The 24,730-nt window shown below is 46.3% G+C and overlaps 1 protein-coding gene and 1 long non-coding RNA gene across 4 annotated transcripts in view; both read left to right on the top strand.

The window, feature by feature from the left end:
- Positions 1-24,730, top strand: part of si:dkey-34e4.1 (carboxyl-terminal PDZ ligand of neuronal nitric oxide synthase protein) — a 428,423-nt gene that overhangs the window by 252,157 nt on the left and 151,536 nt on the right. The window lies entirely within an intron of this gene.
- On the top strand, positions 21,102-21,590 carry LOC127931773 (uncharacterized). Its single transcript, XR_008142867.1, has 3 exons — positions 21,102-21,235; positions 21,311-21,371; positions 21,494-21,590. It is a non-coding gene; the product is annotated as an uncharacterized LOC127931773 (long non-coding RNA).

Here is a 24,730-nt window from a genome sequence, read left to right as displayed (position 1 = left end):
CCCTCCCTCTCCCTCCCTCCCTCCCTCCCTCCCTCCCTCCCTCTATCCTCTATCCCTCCCCCCCTCTCCCTCCCCCTCCCTCCCCTCTCTCCCTCCCTCCCCCTCTCTCTCCCTCCCTCCCCTCTCCCTCCTCCCCCCTCTCCCTCCCTCCCTCCCCCTCCCTCCCCTCTCCCTCCCCCTCCCTCCCCTCTCCCCCTCCCTCCCCCTCTCTCCCTCCCTCCCTCCCCCCTCTCCCTCCCTCTCCCTCCCCCTCCCTCTCCCTCCCTCCCTCTCCCTCCCTCCCCCTCTCCCTCCCCCTCTCTCCCTCCCTCTCCCACCCCCTCTCTCCCTCCCTCCCCCTCTCCCTCTCCCTCCCTCTCCCTCCCTCCCCCTCCCTCTCCTTCCCCCTCTCTCCTTCAAGGTCCAGTGACTTTATGAGGCAGCTACCTGCATTATGTCGGAGTTGCTGTATTTTCTGCCACAAGTCAATGCCCATTTTAACAGTGCCGACTGAAACACCTTGACAGTTTGATAAGCAGGTATTACACGGATACATTTTCCCCAACTGAGAAACTCCATTTACAGCAGATCATAAAATAGCCTTTTGTGTGTGTGTGTGTGTGCTCTCATGAGTGTGTATGCACATCTTTGTATGAGTTTGTGTGTGCTAACAGGTTGCACTTTTTTATTCCCATGTGGGTGGCCCACTGAGTGGCTACCATCAGAGCCCTGGGAGCGCTTGTCGTGTTGCTCCGCCCGTCAGCGAGTCACTGGAGCGAGGGACGCTTCTCACGGCACACCAAGAGCACAGGGACTCACTCAGGGGCTGCTACTGCTAGGCTTAGTCAGTCTCTCTCTGGAAACCTCACTGGTTCCTTGACGTTCAGGATGCTTTTCAAGACGGTTCTATAGTACTGCATAAAGTACTAGAGTATTGTACAGTACAAAAAGGCATTGTTGGAGGCATTGTTTCATTTTTGGATGATTGTCACCTTTTCAGTCACCTTTTCAGGCTATAATTGAGACTATGAAACTACCTAAATAACTAATAGATCTGTCATTGTCATTGAAGCAGGTCTAAGAAGCAGTAGATCTGTTCTACGTGTGTGTTCTATTTCTATGCTTCCCGTTCTTAAGTTTAGTTTTTGCATCTTTACTTTGGGTTTTGTACACCAGCTGATAATACGGTATTTCTGGTTTAGATGGTACAATGATTCTTGATTCTCTAAACAATGACTGCTTGTTTTGTCACGTAAACTGAAATTAGGCCAACTATTGGAATTTTTGCAACCAGGAAATGGCGGAGTGATTTCTGCATAGTGTATCTTTAAATGACTGACTGACTTGCTAGTTGATCGTCTCTGGTCACCGTTTTTTAAATGCATTTGATTTAACTAGGCAAGTCAGTTAAGAACAAATTCTTATTTACAATAACGGCCTACCCTACCCTGCCCAAACCCTAACCCGGACGACGCTGGGCCTATTGTGCGCCACCCTATGGGACTCCCAATCACAGCCTGTTGTGATACAGGCTGGAATCGAACCAGGGACTGTAGTGACGCCTCTAGCACTGAGATGCAGTGCCTTAGACCGCTGCGCCACTCGGGATTCCACTGTCTGGTTTTGCTCTTGTCCTCCTCCTCCCCTGCTCTGGAGATGGAAGCTGTACATCATTCACAAAGTGGAATAATTTATTGTAGAACTGTCTTTGTCACACACACACACAGCGAGTGTGATGAAGCTCTGTCATCTAGAGGAGACAGCCACAGCTGTATCTGACAGATGGGACCACTGTGTGGTGTCGGATCTGGTCTGTCTCATTCTGTGGTCTCTGCCAGCAGCACTGTTGTTAAAGCAACACATTCTGTGTAACAATGTTCTGACAAGCCGGTGCACTTGAACAAGCATCTAACTAGCTTTAACAAACCACAACACTGACAGTCCACACTGCAGTCTAAATCACAATACTGACAGTCCACCGCAGTCTAAACCACAATACTGACAGTCCACCGCAGTCTAAACCACAATACTGACAGTCCACTGCAGTCTAAACCACAACACAGACAGTCCACTGCAGTCTAAACCACAACAGTGACAGTCCACTGCAGTCTAAACTACAACACTTGACAGTCCACCGCAGTCTAAACCATAACACTGACAGTCCACTGCAGTCTAAACTACAACACTGACAGTCCACCGCAGTCTAAACCATAACAGTGACAGTCCACTGCAGTCTAAACCACAACAGTGACAGTCCACTGCAGTCTAAACTACAACACTTGACAGTCCACCGCAGTCTAAACCATAACACTGACAGTCCACTGCAGTCTAAACTACAACACTTGACAGTCCACCGCAGTCTAAACCGTAACACTGACAGTCCACTGCAGTCTAAACTACAACACTGACAGTCCACTGCAGTCTAAACTACAACACTGACAGTCCACTGCAGTCTAAACTACAACACTTGACAGTCCACCGCAGTCTAAACTACAACACTGACAGTCCACCGCAGTCTAAACTACAACACTGACAGTCCACTGCAGTCTAAACCATAACACTGACAGTCCACTGCAGTCTTAACTACAACACTTGACACCCCTCCGCAGTCTAAACCACAATACAGACAGTCCACTGCAGTCTAAACCACAACACTGACAGTCCACCGCAGTCTAAACTACAACACTGACAGTCCACTGCAGTCTAAACCACAACACTGACAGTCCACTGCAGTCTAAACTACAACACTGACAGTCCACTGCAGTCTAAACTACAACACTGACAGTCCACCGCAGTCTAAACTACAACACTGACAGTCCACCGCAGTTTAAACCACAACACTGACAGTCCACCGCAGTTTAAACTACAGCACTGACAGTCCACTGCAGTCTAAACCACAATGGCTATCATGCCAATGCTCTTCTCTTGAAATTAAAATATATGTTTTATTTTTTTGTTGATGCCTTAATTAGCACAAGCAAGCTGCACTGTGTAATGCCAAGCTACAGAGTTGTTATCCCATGCCAAATGCCATGCATGTAGGAAGTCTCCTGTGGGTTTTCCCCTTTTACAAGGCCCATGTCTCCCTTCCCTCCCCATGTGGTCAAGTCCCCTGCTGTGTTTAGCCCTGTGTGTAACCCTGTTAAAGAGCCACTGTAGGTCAGGCATGCCAGCCAGTGTCAGCCTAGGGCCCTCTCTCCCAGCCAACCCTCTCCCAGCCAGCCTTCTCTCCCAGCCAACCCTCTCTCCCAGCCTGCCCTCTCTCCCAGCCAGCCTTCTCTCCCAGCCAACCCTCTCTCCCAGCCAACCCTCTCTCCCAGCCAACCCTCTCTCCCAGCCAACCCTCTCTCCCAGCCAGCCTTCTCTCCCAGCCAGCCTTCTCTCCCAGCCTGCCCTCTCTCCCAGCCAACCCTCTCTCCCAACCAACCCTCTCTCCCAGCTAGCCCTCTCTCCCAGCCAACCCTCTCTCCCAGCCAGCCTTCTCTCCCAGCCAGCACTCTCTCCCAGCCAACCCTCTCCCAGCCAACCCTCTCTCCCAGCCAACCCTCTCCCAGCCAACCCTCTCCCAGCCAGCCCTCTCCCAGCTAGCCCTCTCCCAGTCAAACCTCTCCCAGCCAGCCCTCTCTCCCAGCCAACCCTCACTCCCAGCCAACCCTCTCCCAGCCAGCCCTCTCTCCCAGCCAACCCTCTCTCCCAGCCAACCCTCTCCCAGCCAACCCTCTCTCCCAGCCAGCCTTCTCTCCCAGCCAACCCTCTCTCCCAGCCAACCTTCTCTCCCAGCCAGCCTTCTCTCCCAGCCAACCCTCTCTCCCAGCCAACCCTCTCCCAGCCTGCCCTCTCTCCCAGCCAACCCTCTCCCAGCCAACCCTCTCTCCCAGCCAGCCTTCTCTCCCAGCCAACCCTCTCTCCCAGCCAACCTTCTCTCCCAGCCAGCCTTCTCTCCCAGCCAACCCTCTCTCCCAGCCAACCCTCTCCCAGCCTGCCCTCTCTCCCAGCCAGCCTTCTCTCCCAGCCAACCCTCTCTCCCAGCCAACCCTCTCTCCCAGCCAACCCTCTCTCCCAGCCAGCCTTCTCTCCCAGCCAACCCTCTCTCCCAGCCAGCCTTCTCTCCCAGCCAGCCTTCTCTCCCAGCCTGCCCTCTCTCCCAGCCAGCCTTCTCTCCCAGCCAGCCTTCCCTCCCAGCTAGCCTACTCTCCCAGCCAACCTTCTCTCCCAGCCAGCCTTCTCTCCCAGCCAGCCTTCTCTCCCAGCCAACCTTCTCTCCCAGCCAGCCTTCTCTCCCAGCCAACCCTCTCTCCCAGCCAACCATCTCCCAGCCAACCCTCTCTCCCAGCCAACCCTCTCCCAGCCAACCCTCTCTCCCAGCCAACCCCCTCTCCCTGCCAGCCTTCTCTCCCAGCCAACCCAACATTTATTGGATATTTCAAACTTTTTTAACAAATCAAAACAATTGGGCGTGCAAAATTATTGGAATTGGAGTTCTGTTCAAGGAAAAAGCCCTTACTGTATTGTCATGTAGAAAGCCACTGAAAAAACTATGTGAAGGCCTCTTGTCAGTCTGTCCAGTTTTGATTTGTTTCTCACCAACTAGCCATAACTTTGAGTTCCTCGGATTCCTCTGAGATTCTTTTCAAGTTGAATGTTAGAAGGCCGTTGGACAGTTGTTGTGTTTTTCAGCTCGGCTCAGTTCCTCAACAGCAGGCTCTTTGTCAGAGTCTTTCAAAAAGATGAAAATGCCTAGAAATTCCTCAATCCTGAGAATTGCATTGAGGCGGTTGCCGCGATACAGTCCATAGGGGCCATTGTGAGGGTTGTATAGAGCCAACGGTTCGACAGGGAGCATCAATGGCCCATAATGCTCCTTGCATTCCACTGTCCTTTGAGCATCCTTTGAGCTGAGCTATGTTGGATTGTGGCTAGTTTATAATTTCTCAGTCCTTCAATCTGTTTATAAAATCTTAGCTCCGTCCCCACCAAGTCACTTTCTCTGAAAACAGGAAGAAAGAACTATGAATAAGATTCACTGTAACTCCCATCGGTATGTAAATCAATCCAGTAGTCCGTTGCTATGTTCAGTTTATCAACCTTGAACCAACGGACATAACATATCCTACAAGACTTGCCTAGTTAAATAAAGGTTTAAAAAAAAGAAAATATTTTAACTAAAGGACCTCTGCTTAGGTGCATTGGAGAAGTGACATTGGAAGAACATTAGAACAACACTCCTTAGTCCCCTGTCTGTGTGTAAATCGACCCTACGCTGAGTTTACCGTGGACTCCGTTCAGTTCTTCAGGCCAAATAAAATGGTCATGCTTATTTACAAGCCCTTAACCAACAATGCAGTTCACGAATTAGCTAAGAAAGTATTTACTAACTAAACTAAAGTACAATTTAAAAATTAAAGGTAACACAATAAAATAACAATAATGAGGCTTTTTGACCTTGATCCAACATATATGATGGATCCTACAAGACTAGCGTTTCATTAGAGAGATGTTGACAGATGCCTTTGCCTCTGCATCAACACCAACTGGTGTGCTAACTCCAGCGTGGTGGAGGGGTCGACCCACTGTTCACCTGTCTTGAAATACTTGATGGTCAAATGCCGACCCTTCTAACTCCCGAGGGAGTTTTCAGCTGTTATCGTGACTGCTGTATACATTTCCCCTCATGACAAGAAAAATAACAAGCTGGCACTTAATGAACTGTACAAGGCAAGAAAACCTACATTTAAAGACTACTTTTATGATTTCCGGTGTAACTAAGACATGTGATGCCCAACATTCATCAACACGTCACCAACGCCACTAGGGACGATATAGTCCTAGACCACTGTTATTCTACCCACAAGCAAGCATACAAGGCCCTGCCTCGTCCACCATTCCACAAATCAGATCATGATTCCATACTCCTGCTTCCTGTTCACAAGCAGAAACTCAAACAGGAAGTTCCTGTGACTCGCTCTGTTGAGATTATGCTACAAGACTGCTAGCGCTGATTGGAAAATGTTTAGAGAATCCGCCGATAACATTGACGAGCTAACCACCTCTGTCACCGAATTCATTAGAAAATTAATCGGCGACGTCGTCCCCACGGTGTGGGTTCGCTGCTTCCCCAATCACCTGCCCTGGACAAACACAGAGGTTGGTGGTAAACTAAAGGACAGGGCTACCTTACAAAGAGCTATCGTAGACAACCCTGAGGCTACGGCCGAGGACAGGAATAAGTAGTCCATCTATGACCTCCACAGAGTCATCAAACGAGCAAAAGGACAATATAAGCATACGGTGGAATCATACTACACATGTTCAGACACCCGCCACATGTGGCAGGGTCTGCAGTCCATTACAGATTACAAAGGAAGACCCAACTGTGATCTGCCCAAAGATTCCTCTCTACCAGATGAACTCAATGCATTTTATGCACGCTTTGACAACAACAACATCGTGCTGGGTGTGAGGGCCATCATTGACCCAGAGGATTGGGTGATCTTGCTCTCCGAGGGCGATGTGAGAAAGGTCTTTAATCAGGTCAACACCCGCAAGGCTGCGGGCCTGATGGTATTCCAGGGTGCGTTTTCAGAGCATGTGCAGAACAGCTGGCAGGCATATTCACGGTCATTTTCAACCTCTCCTTGGTCTAGTCTGTAATACCCATATGTTTTAAGATGACATCCATCATTCCTGTCCCCAAGAACTCTAAGTCTTCATGCCACAGTAATTACCGCCCTGTAGCACTCACTTTATTATGAAGTGCTTTGAGAGGCTGGTTTTGTCACCCACTACAATTTGCCCCAATAGATCCATAGATGACGCAATCTCAATTGTTCTCCACACTGCCCTCACCCACCTAGATAAGAGGAATACCTACTGTATGTGAGAATGCTGTTTATTGACTACAGCTCAGTGTTCAACACCATTGTCCCCTCTAAACTCGTCATCAAGCTTAGCACTCTGGGTCTGAACACCTCCCTCTGCATCTGGATCCTGGACTTCCTGAAGGGTCGACCACAGGTGGTGAGGGTAGGCAACATCAGCTCTACCACGCTGACACCCAACACAGGGACCCCACAGGGGTGTGTGCTTAGTCTCCTCCTGTACTCCCTGTTCACCCACAACTGCGTGGCCAAGCACGCCTCCAACACCATCATCAAGTTTGCTGACAACACGACAGTGGTAGGCCTGATCACCGGTGACGATGAGTCAGTCTACAGGGAAGCGGTCAGTGACCTAGCAGTGTGGTGCCAGAACAACAGCCTCTCCCTCAATGTCAGTAAGGCCATGGAGCTGATCTTGGACTACAGGAAATGGAGGGGAGAGTACGCCCACATCCATATTGACAGGGCTGCAGTGGAGCAGGTCGAGAGCTTCAAGTTCCTCGGTGTCCAAATCACTAAAGACTTAAAATGGTCCAAACACACGCACAGAGTCGCGAAGAAGTGACAACAGCTCCTCTTCTCCCTCTGGAGGTTGAAAAAGTTTTGGACGGCCCCTCAAATCTTCAAAAAGTTCTACAGCTGTACCATTGAGAGCATTTTGACTGGCTGCATCAAGTCTGGCACCAACAGACTCTTGAACAGTTTCTCTCCCTAAGCAACAAGACTGATTAATAGTTTAAAAAATACCTACATAGACTATCTGACTTAACCTTGTATCATTATTTACCTTTTTGTTTTGCACTCACAAGGTTCTACACACTCACTCTCACTCCATCATCTGCACTCACAAGGTTCTACACACTCACACTCACTCCATCATCTGCACTCACAAGGTTCTACACACTCACTCTCACTCCATCATCTGCACTCACAAGGTTCTACACACTCACTCTCACTCCATCATCTGCACTCACAAGGTTCTACACACTCACTCTCACTCCATCATCTGCACTCATTTACATTTACATTTTAGTCATTTAGCAGACGCTCTTATCCAGAGCGACTTACAAATTGGTGCATTCACCTTATGACATCCAGTGGAACAGCCACTTTACAATAGTGCATCTAAATCTTTTAAGGAGGGGGTGAGAAGGATTACTTTATCCTATCCTAGGTATTCCTTAAAGAGGTGGGGTTTCAGGTGTCTCCGGAAGGTGGTGATTGACTCCGCTGTCCTGGCGTTGTGAGGGAGTTTGTTCCACCATTGGGGGGCCAGAGCAGCGAACAGTTTTGACTGGGCTGAGCGGGAACTGTACTTCCTCAGTGGTAGGGAGGCGAACAGGCCAGAGGTGGATGAACGCAGTGCCCTTGTTTGGGTGTAGGGCCTGATCAGAGCCTGGAGGTACTGAGGTGCCGTTCCCCTCACAGCTCCGTAGGCAAGCACCATGGTCTTGTAGCGGATGCGAGCTTCAACTGGAAGCCAGTGGAGAGAGCGGAGGAGCGGGGTGACGTGAGAGAACTTGGGAAGGTTGAACACCAGACGGGCTGCGGCGTTCTGGATGAGTTGTAGGGGTTTAATGGCACAGGCAGGGAGCCCAGCCAACAGCGAGTTGCAGTAATCCAGACGGGAGATGACAAGTGCCTGGATTAGGACCTGCGCCGCTTCCTGTGTGAGGCAGGGTCGTACTCTGCGGATGTTGTAGAGCATTAACCTACAGGAACGGGCCACCGCCTTGATGTTAGTTGAGAACGACAGGGTGTTGTCCAGGATCACGCCAAGGTTCTTAGCGCTCTGGGAGGAGGACACAATGGAGTTGTCAACCGTGATGGCGAGATCATGGAACGGGCAGTCCTTCCCCGGGAGGAAGAGCAGCTCCGTCTTGCCGAGGTTCAGCTTGAGGTGGTGATCCGTCATCCACACTGATATGTCTGCCAGACATGCAGAGATGCGATTCGCCACCTGGTCATCAGAAGGGGGAAAGGAGAAGATTAATTGTGTGTCGTCTGCATAGCAATGATAGGAGAGACCATGTGAGGTTATGACAGAGCCAAGTGACTTGGTGTATAGCGAGAATAGGAGAGGGCCTAGAACAGAGCCCTGGGGGACACCAGTGGTGAGAGCGCGTGGTGAGGAGACAGATTCTCGCCACGCCACCTGGTAGGAGCGACCTGTCAGGTAGGACGCAATCCAAGCGTGGGCCGCGCCGGAGATGCCCAACTCGGAGAGGGTGGAGAGGAGGATCTGATGGTTCACAGTATCGAAGGCAGCCGATAGGTCTAGAAGGATGAGAGCAGAGGAGAGAGAGTTAGCTTTAGCAGTGCGGAGCGCCTCCGTGATACAGAGAAGAGCAGTCTCAGTTGAATGACTAGTCTTGAAACCTGACTGATTTGGATCAAGAAGGTCATTCTGAGAGAGATAGCGGGAGAGCTGGCCAAGGACGGCACGTTCAAGAGTTTTGGAGAGAAAAGAAAGAAGGGATACTGGTCTGTAGTTGTTGACATCGGAGGGATCGAGTGTAGGTTTTTTCAGAAGGGGTGCAACTCTCGCTCTCTTGAAGACGAAAGGGATGTAGCCAGTGGTCAGGGATGAGTTGATGAGCGAGGTGAGGTAAGGGAGAAGGTCTCCGGAAATGGTCTGGAGAAGAGAGGAGGGGATAGGGTCAAGCGGGCAGGTTGTTGGGCGGCCGGCCGTCACAAGACGCGAGATTTCATCTGGAGAGAGAGGGGAGAAAGAGGTCAGAGCACAGGGTAGGGCAGTGTGAGCAGAACCAGCGGTGTCGTTTGACTTAGCAAACGAGGATCGGATGTCGTCGACCTTCTTTTCAAAATGGTTGATGAAGTCATCTGCAGAGAGGGAGGAGGGGGGGAAGGGGAGGAGGATTCAGGAGGGAGGAGAAGGTGGCAAAGAGCTTCCTAGGGTTAGAGGCAGATGCTTGGAATTTAGAGTGGTAGAAAGTGGCTTTAGCAGCAGAGACAGAGGAGGAAAATGTAGAGAGGAGGGAGTGAAAGGATGCCAGGTCCGCAGGGAGGTGAGTTTTCCTCCATTTCCGCTCGGCTGCCCGGAGCCCTGTTCTCACAAGGTTCTACACACTCACTCTCACTCCATCATCTGCACTCACAAGGTTCTACACACTCACTCTCACTCCATCATCTGCACTCACAAGGTTCTACACAATCACTCTCACTCCATCATCTGCACTCACACATAATATGCACATACATTTATACTGACTCTACACACTCGCACACCCACTCACCTGCAAGCTGCTGCTACTCTGTTTATCTTAGATCCTGTTGCCTAGTCACCTTAACCCTATACATACAGTGTACCTACCTCCATCACTCCAGTATCACTGCACATTGTAAATATGGTATTGGAACTTACCGTATATATAGTATACTTACTTACGTACTTATTGTGTTTTTCATATTTCTTCTTATTTCTCGTGTTTTTTTCTAGTATTACACTGTTATTGATTATTTCATTTTGGGGTTTTGAGTTTGCAAGAAAGGGATTTCACTGTACTTGTGCATGTGACATTGAACATTGAAAACACGTAGCTCTACAATTAGTAGAAAATGACTGGGCCCCTTTCCTCTCAACTGAGAGTGCCTTTGTCATTGAGAAAACAGGCAGTTAACATCTACACCAAAACCAGTCTCAATCCAGCTTTGTTGCCTTACTGTATGGTGCTTAAATAAATCCTATTTTTTAGTAGAGCCATTTCTGGGAACATGTGGAAAGACAGACTTCTCCACAGACTTAGGCTCTGCCTTGTCCTGAGGCCTACACTGTAGTCAAATGGAATGTATCTGAAACATACAGTACATGAGAAGAGAGGTTTTTCTCTCTCTCTCTGAGGATGTTGGTGGGCTAGTGACTTTGATGGGAGAATTGGGGGCTCAGGAAGATAACGGGTTCATTCATACTGGGAGGTAGTGGGACAAAAGGCCTTTGAAAGGAGAAGGTTGAAACATACCGTTACCTCCAGGGTCACATAATGTCTGTGATTACCTCTCACTAGTTTGTTCCTCAATTGAATTGATGCACCTTGGTTGGATTGTGAGGTAACGAGAGTATACTCTTTCCTTAGACTCATCTCCTCTGTAGTCATTGGCATCTCTTTATTTTGATGAAAGAAAAAGCAAAGCCACTTCCCTCTTCTTTTTAACAACACTGTGGAATGTTATGGATGACGGTACCATTGGTTTACGCCGCATAGAATTTTTATGCCAGAGAGGCTTGTTTCAAAATGACACACCCGGCCCTCTTTCCAATTTCCTATCGAATTTTGTAATGTATGTGTGTCTCCTTCGTTTAAAGGTCTTAACTGAAAGCACTTCCACTGCTGAACTGGCAAATACGCCGGAGCGTCACTTAGTAAGACCTGGCAAAGCTCTGTAGTATTCTATAAGAGAAAAATGTAGACCAATTATAGCGTCTGAGTGTTTTTAAAGGGTGAACCTGATTGTACTGAGATCAGATATTATATCTGGAGCTTTTCCACCATTTTGTGACTTTGCGCAAAGTCATCACTATTCAAGCTGTCTTCTTATAATAAATGACTAACGGAAACGCTGAAGGAATGTGTTTTTGCGTACCTCCTTATGAGTGATGATTCAGTCTATTTAGTCATCCATCTAGTGTTTTAAGACTTTGAAGTGTATTATTTTTAAGGGTATAGTGATTTTAATAGTGATTTGGGCTCCCGAGTGTTGAAGCGGTCTAAGGCACTGCATCTCAGAGCAAGAGGCAACACTACAGTCCCTGGTTCAAATCCAGGCTGAATCACATCCGGCTGTGATTGGGATAGGGCGGTGCACAATTGACCTAGCGTCGTTTCCTAAATTAACACATTTATAGCTGATTTCATGTGATTTTAAAGTCTGGTTGCCGACCCCTGCTTTAAAGTCTTCCAATTGTTTCAATTTTTGTTCGCTGTTTGTACGGGAAACGCGTGGTGTACATTTTCCAACTAAATGCTTACTTGCAGGTTCCTTCTCAACAATGTAACAACAATAAGACATAATAAAATATTAGAATATGAACATAAAGTAAATGGCTCAGTAGAATAGAATAAACATTTTACCATAAGTATAATACAGGAAGGTACAATCTATAGTCCAACATTTACAGGTGTTTTGGGGAAGGGGGGGATGGAGGGCAGTGTGTGTAGCAGAAAGTATTCACACCCCTGGACAAATTTGATGTTGTTACACCCTGAATCTAAAATGAATTAAATTGAGATTTTGTGTCACTGGCCTACAAACAATACCCCATAATGTCAAATTGGAATTATGTTTTCATACATTTTTACAAATGAATGAAAAGCTGAAATGTCTTGAGTCAATAAGTATTCAACCCCTTTGTAATGACAAGCCTAAATCATTTCAGGAGTAAAAAATGTCTTAACAAGCTTCATAAGTTGCATGGAATCACTCATGTTTAACATGATTTTTGAATGCCTCCCTCGTCTCTGTACCCCACACATAAAATTATCTGTAAGCTCCCTCAGTAGAACAGTGCATTTCAAACACAGATTCAACCACAAATACCAGGGAGGTTTTCCAATGCCTCGCAAAGAAGAGCAGCTATTGGTAGATGAGTAAAAATAAAAAAGCAGATATTGAATATCTCTTTGAATATGGTGAAGTTATTCATTCAATACACCCAGTCACTACAAAGATACAGGCATCCTTCCTAACTCAGTTGCCAAAGAGGAAGAAAAACACTCAGGGATGTTACCATGAGGCCAATGGTGACTTGAAAACAGTTAGAGTGTAATGGCTGTGATAGGAGAAAACTGAGGATGGATCAACAACATTGCATTTACTCCTCAATACTAACCTAAATGACATTGTGAAAATAAGGAAGCCTGTACAGAATACAAATATTCCAAAACATGCATCCTGTTTGCAATAAGGCAGTAAAGTAAAACTGCAAAAAAATGTGGCTAAGAAATGAACTTTATGCCCTGGATACATAGAGTTACAGATTGTTAGGGGCAAATCCAAAACAACACATCACTGAGTACCACTATTTCCAAGCTTGGTGGTGGCTGCATCATGTTATGGGTATGGTTGTCGTCTGCAAGGTTTTTTAGAATAAAAATAAATGAAATAGAGCTAAGCACAGGCAAAATCCTAGAGAGAAACCAGGTTCAGTCTGCTTTCCACCAGACACTGGGAGACATTCACCTTTCAGGAGGACAATAACCAAAAACACACAACAGAATATACACTGGAGTTGCTTACCAAGACGACATTGAATGTTCCTGAGTGGCCTAGATACCGTTTTGACTTAAATCGGCTTAAAAATCTATGGCAAGACTTGAAAATGGCTTAGCAATGGTCAACAACCAACTTGATAGAGGTTGAAGAATTAAAAAAATAGTAATGTGCTAATATTGTACAATCCAGATGTGCAAATCTCTTCGAGACTTACCCAGAAAGACAGCTGTATTCACTGCCAAAGGTGATTCTAAAAAGTAATGACTCAGGGGGTTGAATACTTATCTCATCAAGATATATATATTTATTTACAAATATTATAATTTTTCTTCCACTTTGACATTACATAGTATTTTGTGTAGATTGTTGACAAATTAAATCCATTATAATCCCACTTTGTAACACAACAAAATATGGAACAAGTGTGTGAATACTTTCTGAAGGGACTGTATATGTGTGTGTGTAATTCTGTGTGGGTGTGTGCATAAGTGACTGCATGTGTGTTACGGTGTGGAGAATCAGAGCAGGTGGTCAGTCCAGTTCAAGTGTTCTGGACCATATTCAGTAGTGTTTTTCATCATGAATCGTGTTTTGGGGGCCGCTCTGCAGAGTGGTCACTAGCTGGCACAGCCACAAAGTAATTCAATCTACCCTTAACCCTAATCTTAACCACACTGCTAACCCTAATGCCTAATCTTAACCACACTGCTAACCCTAATGCCTAACCCTAACTCTAAATTAAGACCAAAAAGTACCTTTTTTTTTACAATATAGCCAATTTGGACTTTGCAGCTAGCCTATCTAGGGGAAAATTGCTCAGTTCTGCCTCCAGAATTAGACACGTGACAATAAATGTCAACCGGCTATTCAGTATATGACCTCAGTATCAATGTTGTTACTGATTCCATTGTGACAGAGTGATACTGTGCAACAGCATGACGGCACAAACAGGCATTTCTGTTACCAAACTTTGCATCTGCACTGTTCTTCAAGTAAATGTGTTTTTGTTAAATGGAGAGTGGAAATTGTTAAAAGTAGTCATTGTGCCTAGAGTTTGTTTAACTTGCAATCATTGGTTTTTGTTTGACACACATTATAAAGTGAAAGAACTGAGTCAGTGTCACACTGTTACAGTGGAATGTCCTCGGTATGTGTAAAGATTAGAACTGTGTACTCCTATAGTGCTTCTTACTGTCACGCCTTGGTCTTAGTATTTTGTGTTTTCTTTAATTATTTGTTCAGGCCAAGGTGTGACATGGGGTTATTGTATTGTCGTATTGGGGTTTTTGTAGGCATTGGGATTGTGGTTGATTAGGGGTGTGTCTAGTTTAGGCTTGGCTGCCTGAGGCGGTTCTCAATCAGAGTCAGGTGATTCTCGTTGTCTCTGATTGTGAACCGTATTTAGGTAGCCTGGGTTTCACTGTGTATTTCGTGGGTGATTGTTCCTGTCTCTGTGTAGTTTCACCAGATAGGCTGTAATTAGGTTTCACGTTCCGTTTGTTGTTTTGCTTTTGTATTAAGTTATTTCATGTATCGCGATTCATTTATTAAAGACATGAGTAACCACCACGCCTCATTTCGGTCCGACTCTCTTTCTACAAACGAAGAACGCCGTTACACTTACATGATCATTCATTATTCTCGTTATCCAGTCTCTCTAGCCTACATGTTATTCTCCCAGGGTTCAGAAGTATTTAAAAAAGCCCAACATAATGGACAAAAATGTTCACTTGTGCTCTGAAAACACTTCCTCGTCAGTTGTTATTTTAACATGTCGTCTCGGCGAGCGAGCCCGAGGGAGCTAAGTGTCGTGATAACTTTTAATTGTTTGCTCTGCTGTTTATGACGGAAACAGGGAGAACAATGCAAGTGCATTAAATCTTGAATATTTCACAACACTTTTGCACTTAAGCAAAGAAAAATATAAAATTTTCATACTTCGATGAAGTTACAAAAAACGTTTTTCCTCCAGCAGGATGCTGACACAAAATGTGAATTATAAAAGACCTCCGTTTGCCATTTTGGAGTTTTTACACAAATAGAGATGGAGTGAAAAGTGTGTGTCCAGGACTCTGGGGGGTGGCATGTTGATGTGTGTGTGTGTGTGTGTGTGTGTGTGTGTGTGTGTGTGTGTGTGTGTGTGTGTGTGTGTGTGTGTGTTCATGTGTGTGTGCCTGTTTCTGTGTGTGTTCATGTGTGTGAAAGTGTGTGTGTAAATGTGTTTGTATGACTGCTTGGTTAACGTGCATAAGGGTGTGTGTGTGTATAAAGTACAATGAGTGTTTCTTTAAGGGCAGACAGTGCTATTGAGACCCAGCAGCACTTAGGGCCAGTGATGACCCTGTTTCACTGTCTTTGTGTCTAGCCGGAGTATATGCTGTAATATCAACATCCAGTTTCTCTTTAAACAAAATGTTCCATTGAAACCAATGTTCTTTGGAACAGATCTGTGTGGGGGACGTCCCACCTATATAATGGTAAGGTAAGGAAACACTGCACAGATGTCCTGCCTGAAAGAGCTGTCCTACTGTTCTCTTACTCGTTTTTTATTAATTAAAAAAAATGTAACTAGGCAAGTCCAATTCTTATTTATAATGACAGCCCAGGAACAGTGGGTTAACTGCCTTGTTCAGGGGCAGAACGACAGATTTTTACCGTGTCAGCTCGGGGATTCGATTTAGCAACCTTTTGGTTACTGGCCCAGTGCTCTAACCACTAGGCTACCTGCTACCTCCTCATCTCTAAAGTCATCTGTTTAGTAGGGTTTGCACTCAGCAAATGTTTTGTTGTGTGAACATGGTCATGTGAGATATAAATTCCAATCAACATGCCACAGTGGAACTGTCTGTCTGAGCTAGGAGCTTGTGTAGAATCAAAACTTTTGCTTTGTGACTGAATGTGTCAATCTCTCTCTCTTTTTCCATCTCATCTCTTTCTTCATCCCCGTCTGTCACTCAGTCTCCTCTCTTCTTCCTCGTCCCTCTTTCATTTCTCTCTTCCTATCTTTCTCTTTCATCCCCATCTTTCTCTCTTCCTCCCTGTCTGTCTCGCTCCCTCTCTCCATCTCGTTGCTCATCTTCTATTTAATCAGCTCTCCCAGGACCCCGCTCTCAGTAATTAGCTTTGAAACTTTAATCACCGTAGACCTAAAGCAGAGGAGAGTAGCGAGATGGTGGCATTATACATACACAGGCACACACACACACACTCTTACTCACATACACACGCTGGTACGCGTACTTGCCCACATATGTAGGCCTATACTAATGTACGCACGCACACACATACTTTTTACCCAACCTCACACACACCGGCACATCTCAGTGCATTAATATTAAGTGTGGTAGCAGGCCATGGCATGCTCAGACATGTCAGCCAATTAGCCTATGGCACCGTGGATAGGGAAGGTCACGCCTTGCGGGAGGCCAGTGCAATACGTTAGCTCTCCTCTCTCTTTCTGTCCCCTCCAACATACAGGGCCTTCCACCATTATGATAGACTGTTACCATACTGTTATAATATACTGTTACCATACTGTTATGATAGACTGTCACCATACTGTTATAATATACTGTTACCATACTGTTATGATAGACTGTTACCATACTGTTATAATATACTGTTACCATACTGTTATAATATACTGTTACCATACTGTTATGATAGACTGTTACCATACTGTTATAATAGACTGTTACCATACTGTTATAATATACTGTTACCATACTGTTATGATAGACTGTTACCATACTGTTATAATAGACTGTTACCATACTGTTATGATAGACTGTTACCATACTGTTATGATAGACTGTTACCATACTGTTATGATAGACTGTTACCATACTGTTATGATAGACTGTTACCATACTGTTATGATAGACTGTTACCATACTGTTATAATATACTGTTACCATACTGTTATAATATACTGTTATATACTATAATTACCATACTGTTATGATAGACTGTTACCATACTGTTATGATAGACTGTTGCCATACTGTTATGATAGACTGTTACCATACTGTTATGATAGGCTGTTACCATACTGTTATGATAGACTGTTACCATACTGTTATGATAGACTGTTACCATACTGTTATGATAGACTGTTACCATACTGTTATAATATACTGTTACCATACTGTTATAATATACTGTTACCATACTGTTATGATAGACTGTTACCATACTGTTATGATAGACTGTTACCATACTGTTATGATAGACTGTTACCATACTGTTATGATAGACTGTTACCATACTGTTATGATAGACTGTTACCATACTGTTATGATAGACTGTTACCATACTGTTATGATAGACTGTTACCATACTGTTATAATATACTGTTACCATACTGTTATAATATACTGTTACCATACTGTTATGATAGACTGTTACCATACTGTTATGATAGACTGTTACCATACTGTTATGATAGACTGTTACCATACTGTTATGATAGACTGTTACCATACTGTTATGATAGACTGTTACCATACTGTTATGATAGACTGTTACCATACTGTTATGATAGACTGTTACCATAATGTTATGATAGACTGTTACCATACTGTTATAATATACTGTTACCATACTGTTATAATATACTGTTACCATACTGTTATAATATACTGTTACCATACTGTTATGATAGACTGTTACCATACTGTTATGATAGACTGTTACCATACTGTTATGATAGACTGTTACCATACTGTTATGATAGACTGTTACCATACTGTTATGATAGACTGTTACCATACTGTTATAATAGACTGTTACCATACTGTTATGATAGACTGTTACCATACTGTTATGATAGACTGTTACCATACTGTTATGATAGACTGTTACCATACTGTTATGATAGACTGTTACCATACTGTTATGATAGACTGTTACCATACTGTTATAATATACTGTTACCATACTGTTATGATAGACTGTTACCATACTGTTATGATAGACTGTTACCATACTGTTATGATAGACTGTTACCATACTGTTATGATAGACTGTTACCATACTGTTATGATAGACTGTTACCATACTGTTATGATAGACTGTTACCATACTGTTATAATATACTGTTACCATACTGTTATAATAGACTGTTACCATACTGTTATAATAGACTGTTACCATACTGTTATGATAGACTGTTACCATACTGTTATGATAGACTGTTACCATACTGTTATGATAGACTGTTACCATACTGTTATGATAGACTGTTACCATACTGTTATGATAGACTCTGTAGTCTTTGGTCATGTTTATTAGGCACCAAACAAAACAGACTGAAAAATGGTAAAGGACTACCTCTCCTCGTCCAGTAATGAACGCTCAATTCCATTTCCAATTGCAAAATATTTTAAGCAATTTCTGTTGTGTTCCCCTAATGAACACAACCCTGGTCTCAGGCCCTGAACCTGGTTTTCTGTTGCAAAATGTTTGAAAATGATTTCCATCACATGCCATAATGAACACAATCCTGGCCTTATAGTTGTCGGAGCTGATGCTAACTGGGTTCATGTTTAAGTGAGGAACCGTGAGGCTGAGTGGAGGCGACGTGGCGGACATGCTAACTTCGCTAGCTAAACTTCCTCTGAGCCGACACAATGGCCAGACACGCAGGAAGTGTGTTAGCCACTCTGAGCAGACACACAGCTGCCATGTCTCATCCTGCCAACAAGCAGAAGACGAGAAGAGCAGGACACCTATTCTGGGAACCGGGAAATTTGGGAACTGAACAACCTGGGCTGTTTTATTGTTATATGTTGAAATACAGTATATAGTAGGATGGATTGTTTGGGGAGGGGGGGTATATGGATGGGGGTGTTTGAGTGTTTGTGTACAGTGTGTGTGCGAATGTGTGCGTCTACATGCGTTTATTCGTGTGTCTATGTTCGTCTTTCATCAACGTGTGTGTTGGTTCCTTTGTGTGTGTGTCGGGTTGATGTGGCTCAGTCAAGGACTGACTTCGTTTAATAATGGACCTCCTGCTCTCAGCCATCCATACAGACAGATGAGTCATCAACACTGACTGGGAAACTATCCTATCAGATGTTTCTCAAGGTCCAATGGCCTAACGTCACCCACAGGGGAGGGCAGCAGCTGCTAGAAGTCAACTGTCCAGAAATAAACATTAATATGGCCATTAGCATGAGCAAATCAGCTAATCAGCCTGGGATTGGATTGCGTGTGAATGTGGAGTGCCATGACATTAGAATGGATGAGAGGGAGAACAGATGTAACAATCCCAAATGAAAGAGGGCAATCGAGTAACCGGTTTGTCACAAAATGTTTTGCATATCAGCAATCAAGTTTTCAAGATATATAACTTTCAAACTACACAAAATCCTATGACGCATAACGCAGCATCGTATGATGTAAAATGCATCATACAGGGATGATTTCTGTATTTTGAAGTTATATATCTTGAAAACTTGATTGCTGACAAGCAAAACATTTTGGGACGATGTCAACAATGGACTAATGAAACAAATACCAAGAGATTGTTTTTGGATGGAGTTTTCCTTTAAATAATGATAACATTTTGGGAATGTATAGGAGTGATCATTGTCCCCTGATCATCCTCAGTGTAGTGTTTAGTGTTAAGCCAACTGAATATGAATGTCACTATTTGTTCCTAGGGAACTCACATCATCAGTAGCTCAGTCAGACAGTGTTCTCATCACTCACCCAACCATTATTTGGAGAAGAACAAGGAACAAAACATGTAATGTTGTTTAATGTCTTCATCTCTAACTTCAGCACTGGTCTAGGTAGCCTCATGGTTCAGCTAGGCCACTAGTCACCGTGTTTCAACTGGTCACCGTGTGGTAGGTAGCCTCATGGTTCAGCTAGGCCACTAGTCACCGTGTTTCAACTGGTCACCGTGTGGTAGGTAGCCTCATGGTTCAGCTAGGCCACTAGTCACCGTGTTTCAACTGGTCACTGTGTGGTAGGTAGCCTCATGGTTCAGCTAGGCCACTAGTCACCGTGTTTCAACTGGTCACTGTGTGGTAGGTAGCCTCATGGTTCAGCTGGTAGGGTAGCCTCATGGTTCAGCTAGGCCACTAGTCACCGTGTTTCAACTGGTCACTGTGTGGTAGGTAGCCTCATGGTTCAGCTAGGCCACTAGTCACCGTGTTTCAACTGGTCACTGTGTGGTAGGTAGCCTCATGGTTCAGCTAGGCCACTAGTCACCGTGTTTCAACTGGTCACTGTGTGGTAGGTAGCCTCATGGTTCAGCTAGGCCACTAGTCACCGTGTTTCAACTGGTCACTGTGTGGTAGGTAGCCTCATGGCCTCAGTCACCGTGTTTCAACAGTGTGGTAGGTAGCCTCATGGTTCCAGGCCACTAGTCACCGTGTTTCAACTGGTCACTGTGTGGTAGGTAGCCTCATGGTTCAGCTAGGCCACTAGTCACCGTGTTTCAACTGGTCACTGTGTGGTAGGTAGCCTCATGGTTCAGCTAGGCCACTAGTCACCGTGTTTCAACTGGTCACTGTGTGGTAGGTAGCCTCATGGTTCAGCTAGGCCACTAGTCACCGTGTTTCAACTGGTCACTGTGTGGTAGGTAGCCTCATGGTTCAGCTAGGCCACTAGTCACCGTGTTTCAACTGGTCACTGTGTGGTAGGTAGCCTCATGGTTCAGCTAGGCCACTAGTCACCGTGTTTCAACTGGTCACTGTGTGGTAGGTAGCCTCATGGTTCAGCTAGGCCACTAGTCACCGTGTTTCAACTGGTCACTGTGTGGTAGGTAGCCTCATGGTTCAGCTAGGCCACTAGTCACCGTGTTTCAACTGGTCACTGTGTGGTAGGTAGCCTCATGGTTCAGCTAGTCACCGTGTTTCAACTGGCCACTAGGCCACTAGTCACCGTGTCAACTGGTCACTGTGTGGTAGGTGTTTCTAGGCCACTGGTCACCGTGTTTCAACTGGTGGTAGGTAGCCTCATGGTTCAGCTAGGCCACTAGTCACCGTGTTTCAACTGGTCACTGTGTGGTAGGTAGCCTCATGGTTCAGCTAGGCCACTAGTCACCGTGTTTCAACTGGTCACTGTGTGGTAGGTAGCCTCATGGTTCAGCTAGGCCACGAGTCACCGTGTTTCAACTGGTCACTGTGTGGTAGGTAGCCTCATGGTTCAGCTAGGCCACTAGTCACCGTGTTTCAACTGGTCACTAGGTACTGGTTCAGCTGTGGTAGGTAGCCTCATGGTTCAGCTAGGCCACGAGTCACCGTGTTTCAACTGGTCACTGTGTGGTAGGTAGCCTCATGGTTCAGCTAGGCCACTAGTCACCGTGTTTCAACTGGTCACTGTGTGGTAGGTAGCCTCATGGTTCAGCTAGGCCACTAGTCACCGTGTTTCAACTGGTCACTGTGTGGTAGGTAGCCTCATGGTTCAGCTAGGCCACGAGTCACCGTGTTTCAACTGGTCACTGTGTGGTAGGTAGCCTCATGGTTCAGCTAGGCCACTAGTCACCGTGTTTCAACTGGTCACTGTGTGGTAGGTAGCCTCATGGTTCAGTCACCGTGTTTCAACTAGGCCACTAGTCACCGTGTTTCAACTGGTCACTGTGTGGTAGGTAGCCTCATGGTTCAGCTAGGCCACTAGTCACCGTGTTTCAACTGGTCACTGTGTGGTAGGTAGCCTCATGGTTCAGCTAGGCCACTAGTCACCGTGTTTCAACTGGTCACTGTGTGGTAGGTAGCCTCATGGTTCAGCTAGGCCACTAGTCACCCTGTTTCAACTGGTCACTGTGTGGTAGGTAGCCTCATGGTTCAGCTAGGCCACTAGTCACCGTGTTTCAACTGGTCACTGTGTGGTAGGTAGCCTCATGGTTCAGCTAGGCCACTAGTCACCGTGTTTCAACTGGTCACTGTGTGGTAGGTAGCCTCATGGTTCAGCTAGGCCACTAGTCACCCTGTTTCAACTGGTCACTGTGTGGTAGGTAGCCTCATGGTTCAGCTAGGCCACTAGTCACCCTGTTTCAACTGGTCACTGTGTGGTAGGTAGCCTCATGGTTCAGCTAGGCCACTAGTCACCGTGTTTCAACTGGTCACTGTGTGGTAGGTAGCCTCATGGTTCAGCTAGGCCACTAGTCACCCTGTTTCAACTGGTCACTGTGTGGTAGGTAGCCTCATGGTTCAGCTAGGCCACTAGTCACCGTGTTTCAACTGGTCACTGTGTGGTAGGTAGCCTCATGGTTCAGCTAGGCCACTAGTCACCGTGTTTCAACTGGTCACTGTGTGGTAGGTAGCCTCATGGTTCAGCTAGGCCACTAGTCACCGTGTTTCAACTGGTCACTGTGTGGTAGGTAGCCTCATGGTTCAGCAGCCACTAGTCACCGTGTTTCAACTGGTCACAGCCTCATGGTTCACCTAGTGTGTTTCAACTGGTCACTGTGTGGTAGGTAGCCTCATGGTTCAGCTAGGCCACTAGTCACCGTGTTTCAACTGGTCACTGTGTGGTAGGTAGCCTCATGGTTCAGCTACTGGCCACGAGTCACCGTGTTTCAACTGGTCACTGTGTGGTAGGTAGCCTCATGGTTCAGCTAGGCCACTAGTCACCGTGTTTCAACTGGTCACTGTGTGGTAGGTAGCCTCATGGTTCAGCTAGGCCACTAGTCACCGTGTTTCAACTGGTCACTGTGTGGTAGGTAGCCTCATGGTTCAGCTCAACTGGTCCAGCCTCAGTCACCGTGTTTCAACTGGTCACTGTGTGGTAGGTAGCCTCATGGTTCAGCTAGGCCACTAGTCACCGTGTTTCAACTGGTCACTGTGTGGTAGGTAGCCTCATGGTTCAGCTAGGCCACTAGTCACCGTGTTTCAACTGGTCACTGTGTGGTAGGTAGCCTCATGGTTCAGCTAGGCCACTAGTCACCGTGTTTCAACTGGTCACTGTGTGGTAGGTAGCCTCATGGTTCAGCTAGGCCACTAGTCACCGTGTTTCAACTGGTCACTGTGTGGTAGGTAGCCTCATGGTTCAGCTAGGCCACGAGTCACCGTGTTTCAACTGGTCACTGTGTGGTAGGTAGCCTCATGGTTCAGCAGGCCACTAGTGTGTTTCACTGTGTGGTAGGTAGCCTCATGGTTCAGCTAGGCCACTAGTCACCGTGTTTCAACTGGTCACTGTGTGGTAGGTAGCCTCATGGTTCAGCTAGGCCACTAGTCACCGTGTTTCAACTGGTCACTGTGTGGTAGGTAGCCTCATGGTTCAGCTAGGCCACTAGTCACCGTGTTTCAACTGGTCACTGTGTGGTAGGTAGCCTCATGGTTCAGCTCACCGGCCACATGGTTCAGTCACCGTGTTTCAACTGGTCACTGTGTGGTAGGTAGCCTCATGGTTCAGCTAGGCCACTCAGTCACCGTGTTTCAACTGGTCACTGTGTGGTAGGTAGCCTCATGGTTCAGCTAGGCCACTAGTCACCTGTTTCAACTGGTCACTGTGTGGTAGGTAGCCTCATGGTTCAGCTAGGCCACTGGTCAGTCACCCATGTTTCAACTGGTCACTGTGTGGTCAGGTAGCCTCATGGTTCAGCTAGGCCACTAGTCACCGTGTTTCAACTGGTCACTGTGTGGTAGGTAGCCTCATGGTTCAGCTAGGCCACTAGTCACCCTGTTTCAACTGGTCACTGTGTGGTAGGTAGCCTCATGGTTCAGCTAGGCCACTAGTCACCGTGTTTCAACTGGTCACTGTGTGGTAGGTAGCCTCATGGTTCAGCTAGGCCACTAGTCACCGTGTTTCAACTGGTCACTGTGTGGTAGGTAGCCTCATGGTTCAGCTAGGCCACTAGTCACCGTGTTTCAACTGGTCACTGTGTGGTAGGTAGCCTCATGGTTCAGCTAGGCCACTAGTCACCGTGTTTCAACTGGTCACTGTAGCCTCATGGTTCAGCTAGCCACTAGTCACCGTGCCTGGTCACTGTGTTCAGCTCAGGCCACTAGTCACCGTGTTTCAACTGGTCACTGTGTGGTAGGTAGCCTCATGGTTCAGCTCAGGCCACTCAGTCACCGTGTTTCAACTGGTCACTGTGTGGTAGGTAGCCTCATGGTTCAGCTAGGCCACTAGTCACCGTGTTTCAACTGGTCACTGTGTGGTAGGTAGCCTCATGGTTCAGCTAGGCCACTAGTCACCGTGTTTCAACTGGTCACTGTGTGGTAGGTAGCCTCATGGTTTCAGCGTGTTTCAACTGGTCACTGTGTGGTAGGTAGCCTCAGTCACCTAGTGTTTCAACTGGTCACTGTGTGGTAGGTAGCCTCATGGTTCAGCTAGGCCACTAGTCACCGTGTTTCAACTGGTCACTGTGTGGTAGGTAGCCTCATGGTTCAGCTAGGCCACTCAGTCACCGTGTTTCAACTGGTCACTGTGTGGTAGGTAGCCTCATGGTTCAGCTCATGGTTCAGGCCACTCAGTCACCGTGTTTCAACTGGTCACTGTGTGGTAGGTAGCCTCATGGTTCAGCTAGGCCACTAGTCACCGTGTTTCAACTGGTCACTGTGTGGTAGGTAGCCTCATGGTTCAGCTCAACTGGCCACTCATGGTCACCGTGTTTCAACTGGTCACTGTGTGGTAGGTAGCCTCATGGTTCAGCTAGGCCACTAGTCACCGTGTTTCAACTGGTC

This window comes from Oncorhynchus keta, chromosome 9 (assembly GCF_023373465.1).
Source record: "Oncorhynchus keta strain PuntledgeMale-10-30-2019 chromosome 9, Oket_V2, whole genome shotgun sequence".
NCBI lineage: Eukaryota > Metazoa > Chordata > Actinopteri > Salmoniformes > Salmonidae > Oncorhynchus > Oncorhynchus keta.
The sequence above is the reverse complement of the archived record's forward strand: the minus strand, read 5'-3'. Positions and strand labels throughout refer to the sequence as shown.